Below are 6,813 nucleotides of genomic sequence, written 5' to 3' on the forward strand. Positions count from 1 at the left end.
GAATAAGACCTCTCCAACCATTTCCCACCATCAAATCCCTGATTAAATGCACAGTTAACCACAGTTGACTTTGCTAGGGTTTCAGTTGACTGAGCCATGCTTTGATGAATTTCAAGCCTCTACCACTTGGGATCTTGATTCCAAATGATATCACAACTCATATGAATCTCTTATGAATGATCATGGTGCCCAAATTCTTCAGAATGGCCACCATCTATGGCTCAATGACTGCATTGACTGTCTTGACCTAATGGTTGCTTCATCTGCAAGTAACAAGGTTAGATGACAATATTTTTGTACTTTTGGTTAGTAAACAAATGAAAAGCAATGACATACAAATGCTAAACATGCTTGGTGATCAAGAACCACACTCACAAGATAACCCACCCACTAGGAGGGAAGCAAAGGTGCACAATGATCCTTGAGGCAATGATATGATATGATATGATGCCATGAGGGATCTTAGGGACAAAATTGGGGTCTTACAGATGCCCCTATTTAAGGTCGTTCTAGCCGGAGAAATGAAGTTTAGAAATCTTCGTCTCGACGCGGTAGAATGGGCTTAAATAACAGTAATGAGACAAATTTTTGTCCCTAAGAGACCTCATGATGCAGATGTATGCATGCAAAAGACACAAGCTCTGTGGGGATATAGTTCACACAGAAGAAAAGACGATCCATCGGAGTAATACACTCACCAGGAACAGAGACTCTACAGGACTCTTATTGGGGATAAAAAAGGAAAAAATGCGTGAGCAGGACACAACTCTGATTTGGGGAAAAACAAAACAGACTAGAGACTTTACTGGGGAAGCAAAGGACTCACACCGGGGATTAGAGGAATTCCAAAGGAAGATACATCCACTGGAAAGACTCAAGCTGACTCAAACTATCCACAAGGGATACTTCGGATAAAGATCCGGACTCGGACCAGGAAAAGATCCACAAAGAATATCCCTGCCGGGCAAATTGCATATATTGGGGAAAACGCCAATACAGCAAAGGGTAAAAATCACAACAGAAAATCCACTGGAGAAGTGTCCAACAAAGAGACTCTCACTGGGAAAAGCAACAAGATGAGGTGTTACCGGTATAAGGGTAACAAGCTCAGGAAGAATGAATATCTAAGACCGGTATAAGGGTGAGAGATATCAATCAACCAAACATCTGAGAAAGACCTGAAAAAGGTACATCAACTCAGGAAAATCTGACTCCACAGGGGACCAAGGTCATAATAGGGAGCAGACAGGAAGGAACACCAGGGATACCGAGGTATATAATAGGTGACCGACCGAAACGTGAATTGGTATATGTGCCAAAACACTCATCATCCGAAAGGAGGGCTTGAAAAAGCAAATCGACTTTTAGGATGGACATTCGAATCCACAACGGGAAAACGAATCTTACTCAACTGGGGACACAAACCCAAAGAGTGCATGAGATATAATATCCATTACCGTCAGAACATGGATAGAATACTCGCATGAGATATATTATCTATTACCGTCAGAACGTAGATAATATTCTCGCATGGTAAGAAACACCAAGGATACCGGTTACTGGGTATATAATAGGTGATCTACCGAAAACGTGGATTGGTATATATGCCAAAACACTCATCATCCAAAACACAAACTGGTTAAAGGATGGATATTCGATTCTACAAAGAATACGAATCTTACTCTACTGGGGAAGATCAATAAAGGATTCCAACCAAAGAGTGAAAGAGATATATTAGTCATTACCGTCAGAACGTGAATAACATACTCGAAAAGGAAAAGACACCAGAGATACCGAAGTATATAATAGGTGACTAACCAAAAAGAGAGACAATCGATACCAAGCATCCGGGTAAACGAAAGACAACTCAAAGGATAAATTGCAAGCATCCGGCAATTATCCGAAACAACAAACATTCGACTCCGCAAAAGGGAAATAACGAATCTTACTCGACTAGGGAAACACAAAAGGCTTCGACTGAAGAGTGCATGAGATATATTATCCATTACCGTCAGAACGTGGATAACATACTCGCATGGAAGATTATCCACAACCGGTTACTGGGTTAATAAAGGATAAATCGACCGAAAAGAAAGGCATCGGGATACCAAAACTAGGTATATAATGATGACCAATAAAAGGAGCAACAATCATTACTAAGCAAACGGGTAAATGAAAGGCGATCTGCTGAGGAGGAATTGCAAGCATTCGGCAATTACCCACAAAGACTAGTCGGGGATATATTGATAATCAATCAATAATCCGGGGAAGAAATCACTAGCAAACGGTGAAAGGACCCACTGGCGACTTCAAAGGATAAAATTGCAAGCATACGGCAATTACCCAGAAGACAACTTGCTGGGGATACAATTGCTAGCAACCGGCAATTATCCACAAGTAAAAGGAGGAATATCAACATCAAATATTGAATGAAGATAACCACAAAGAGTAACCATCATCGGTTAGGATGAACAACAAGGTTAACTCTGCAAAGAGGAGACATTAGGGTTTACAACTACCGAATACGGGGTAGAATACCAAAACTCTGGCTGAGGAAACAAGAGGTTTAACAATACCGACTACTGGGTAGAAAACCAAAAACTCAGCTGGGATAAAATTGCAAGCATCCGGCAATTATCCAACTGTACCACAAGGTACAAACTCCGCTAGGGAGAAAAACACACATGGGATTTACAACTACCGAAAACGGGGTAGAAGACCACAGACTCCACTGGGGAGAGGGTGAATGAGGGCCAAATAATGAGCACTTATTCAACTTATTCCACAGGGAGACACCAACTCTGTTGGGGATAAAACCACAACAGCACAAAATCCACCATCAACCAGAACGAACCCCGAAGGTTACCTCTGCTAGGGGAAAAGAGATAGAACTTACAACTACCGAATACGGGGTAGTAGCCATACTCTGGTGGGGATAAACACGAATTAGGGTTTACATCTACCGAATACTGGGTAGAATACCAACAACTCCACGTGGGGATGGGAAAAATCACAAATCTGCACGGGAAACAATAATAGGGTTTATAACAAACCACAAACTGCTGGAGAGCAGGCAAATAGGATTTACGACTACCAACTACTGGGTAGAAAACCAACACTCTTGCCGAGGAATAAAAGGTATATAACCATAAATTCCGCCAAGAAGCAAGAACATAGGACTTACAACTACCGGTTACCGGGTAGAGGCCCAAAAAGGTTCCGCTGGGGATAAAAGGATTAATGCCGGTTACTGGGCAATTCATTCATTTATTCCACAGGGAAGCACAAGAAACAGCTGACAAATAGCCAATTCGGGATCAATCCGAAAAGACAGACTGAATCAAGACACGTCCTATGATGATATAACTCAATAGAAACATCCATCCCAATATATGTGTTGGGAGGAAACGGAAGAAACCGTCATCCACGAGGATAATCTCAGTGGGGAACTGCAGAAGGAACTACAGACACTTTCTGCTTATGGGATGACTCTATATGGAGAGATTAAACACCCGACATCTGCTTAAGGAGATCTATAAAGAGATATATATCACCCATAGCAGGAGAACAACAATCAAGAGATATATGGCAAACAATGCAACATGAATATCTGAATGTTTATGAATATGCATGAATATGCGTAATTTATGTTTGATGAATGCTGACAAAACAGACATATCTAACACAACAGGCCCAGGAATCACACGCCCGGTACTATACTTCCAGGGGAAAACCAACTGGAAAGCCAATCTGCTGAGATCCACATGCTAAAAAGCAAAGATCTACGGGGAGGAAAAACAAGAGATATCACAGAATCTCTGAGTGATGGATCCATAACCAACCCAACCAGGGTACAGAAAGTCTCAACAGGCAAACAACCACCAAGACCAATCTGTAGGGGATCGAGAGAATCTCGAGATTCTGCAGGGGATCCCAGTATCAACTGAGAAACAAACAAGAACTGCTGCAAAAGCAACTCCAAACAACTCCGGGGAACAACCCACTGCAGGAGAATCATCTGAGTAGAATCTAACTGCACAAGCAACTCTATTGGGGAAAGCTGTCAGCTATCCTTCTAGGGAACAAACCACTGAAGGAGAAAGCACCACACAAGTAGATTCTACAACACGCCACTCTACTCGGGGAGAACATACATCTGACGGATCGCACAAATAGAATCTGCAATAAGCCACTCTACTGGGATCACAAGCAAATCAGGAAATCACTCTAATCTTTGGGATGCTAGAGCCACCAACCGACCCTACTGGGGATTGAGAGAGTTTTCAACAGGCAAAAACTGCCACAACAACCATTCTGCAGACTAAGCTGGGAAAAGTGGAAAGCAACCATGCTGAGGAGAGAAACAACAACTCCGCTAGCGACTGCACTTGGGGAGAGACTACTGCTGGAGAAGAAAACGAAGTCTTCAATAACATCTCTGCTTACGACTATACTGGGGAACAACCCCAACAACAAACTCTGCCCGTGGAACACCCCAAAAACAAACTCTGCTTGGGGAACAACCCCAACAACAAACTCTGCTTGGGGAACAACCCCAACAACAAAGCAGGAGAAAGAGGATACAACCAAGCCAGGAATATGAACAAATCTCTTACCTGTTGGAAATCATGCCACCCTCGGGAGAGCACTGAGACATTCTTGAGTATCCTTTCACCATTGTGAATATTCACTTTGTTTAAAACAACAATTTTGAAAAAATTTATTTGTTTAAAACAATGACATTTTATCAATTAAAACATGCAAAACATTTGTTGAATTGAAACAAATAAGAATGCAAATAATTGGATAAAAGGCTCAAATTGATTTGATGGAATGGTAGCTTGCAAATGGCAAGACCCCATAGATCTGTACAAATTTGAAATCAGTGATATGTATTGGAAGAGGGCTACATTGAACATAATGATCCTTTCTCTACCAATTTAAATCTCGATGTATTCGAAGCTTCAGTTGACGACGAATCGAGAATCCTCTGACGAACAGACGGCTGCGGAACAGAAAGTCTTGTCAGGATGCAGTTACTTGCCAGATCCCTAATTTTTGCCTAGATTTCCCCAGGGTGAGGTACTCAATCTAGCGGGATGCAAATATACTTTTTTTTTTCAAGTCTCTAACTTTTTCCTGGATCACCCTTGCGGGTTCTCCACCGAGACGCTCATTTTTGCCTAAGCCGCCCTTTCGGGTTTTCAACTTAGCGAACTATTTTGTTTTTCTTTTGCATATACCCCTTTTTTTTTAGGCAAAGTATTTCTTGACTGCATCTGAATTCACAGGACGAGTGAAATCCTCCCCATCCATTGTTGTAAGCATCAAAGCTCCGCCTGAAAAAGCTCTCTTAACAACATATGGACCCTCGTAGTTTGGAGTCCACTTGCCCCTGGAATCGGGCACGAAAGACAAGACTTTCTTGAGCACAAGGTCACCTTCTCGGAACACACGAGGCTTGACCTTCTTATTGAACGCTTTCTTCATTCTCTGCTGATATAACTGACCATGGCACATGGCAGTCAATCGCTTCTCTTCAATCAAATTCAGTTGGTCATAACGACTCTGAATCCATTCAGCATCAGTCAACTTGGCTTCCATCAAGACTCTCATTGATGGGATCTCCACCTCTACTGGGAGAACAGCCTCCATGCCATAAACAAGAGAGAAAGGGGTTGCCCCTGTTGAAGTGCGGACAGATGTACGATAACCATGCAAAGCAAATGGCAACATCTCATGCCAATCTTTGTACGTAACTGTCATCTTCTGGATGATCTTCTTGATATTCTTATTAGCAGCTTCAACAGCCCCATTCATCTTGGGTCTGTAAGGAGAGGAATTATGGTGTGCAATCTTGAATTCAGCGCACAACTCATCCATCATCTTGTTATTCAGATTAGATCCATTATCAGTAATGATCTTATCTGGCACACCATAACGGCAAATCAGTTGGTTCTTGATAAACTTCACAACCACCTGCCTGGTCACATTCGCATACGAAGCGGCTTCAACCCATTTGGTGAAGTAGTCAATTGCTACGAGAATAAACCTGTGTCCGTTGGACGCTTTCGGTTCAATCATGCCGATCATGTCGATTCCCCACATAGAGAAAGGCCATGGTGATGAAATCACATTCAGAAGTGTCGGAGGGATATGAATCTTATCCGCGTAAATCTGACACTTGTGGCATTTCTTCACATATTTGCAGCAGTCAGACTCCATTGTCAGCCAATAGTAGCCTGCTCTCAACATCTTTCTAGCCATGGCATGTCCATTGGAATGAGTACCAAATGAACCCTCATGGACCTCAGTCATCAACAGGTTTGCTTCGTGTCTATCCACGCATCTGAGCAAAACCATGTCAAAATTTCTCTTATACAGCACTTCACCACTGAGGTAGAAACTGCCTGACAACCTTCTCAAAGTGTTCCTATCTTTCACAGATGCCCCAGGCGGGTAGACCTGGTTCTGAAGGAAATTCTTGATATCAAAATACCAAGGCTTGTCATCATTCACTTCTTCAACTGCAAACACGTGAGCTGGTCTATCCAAGCGCATCACGGCAATCTTGGGAACCTCATTCCAATACTTCACAACTATCATGGAAGCGAGCGTAGCAAGAGCATCCGCCATCCGATTATCCTCTTGAGGAATATGATGAAAATCAACTTCTGTAAAGAACGTTGAAATCCTTCTTGCATAATCTCTGTATGGAATGAGACTTGGCTGATTCGTCTCCCATTCACCCTTGATCTGATTGACAACCAGGGCCGAATCACCATACACATCAAGATGTTTGATTCTCAAATC

This window comes from Lathyrus oleraceus, chromosome 5 (assembly GCF_024323335.1).
Source record: "Lathyrus oleraceus cultivar Zhongwan6 chromosome 5, CAAS_Psat_ZW6_1.0, whole genome shotgun sequence".
NCBI lineage: Eukaryota > Viridiplantae > Streptophyta > Magnoliopsida > Fabales > Fabaceae > Lathyrus > Lathyrus oleraceus.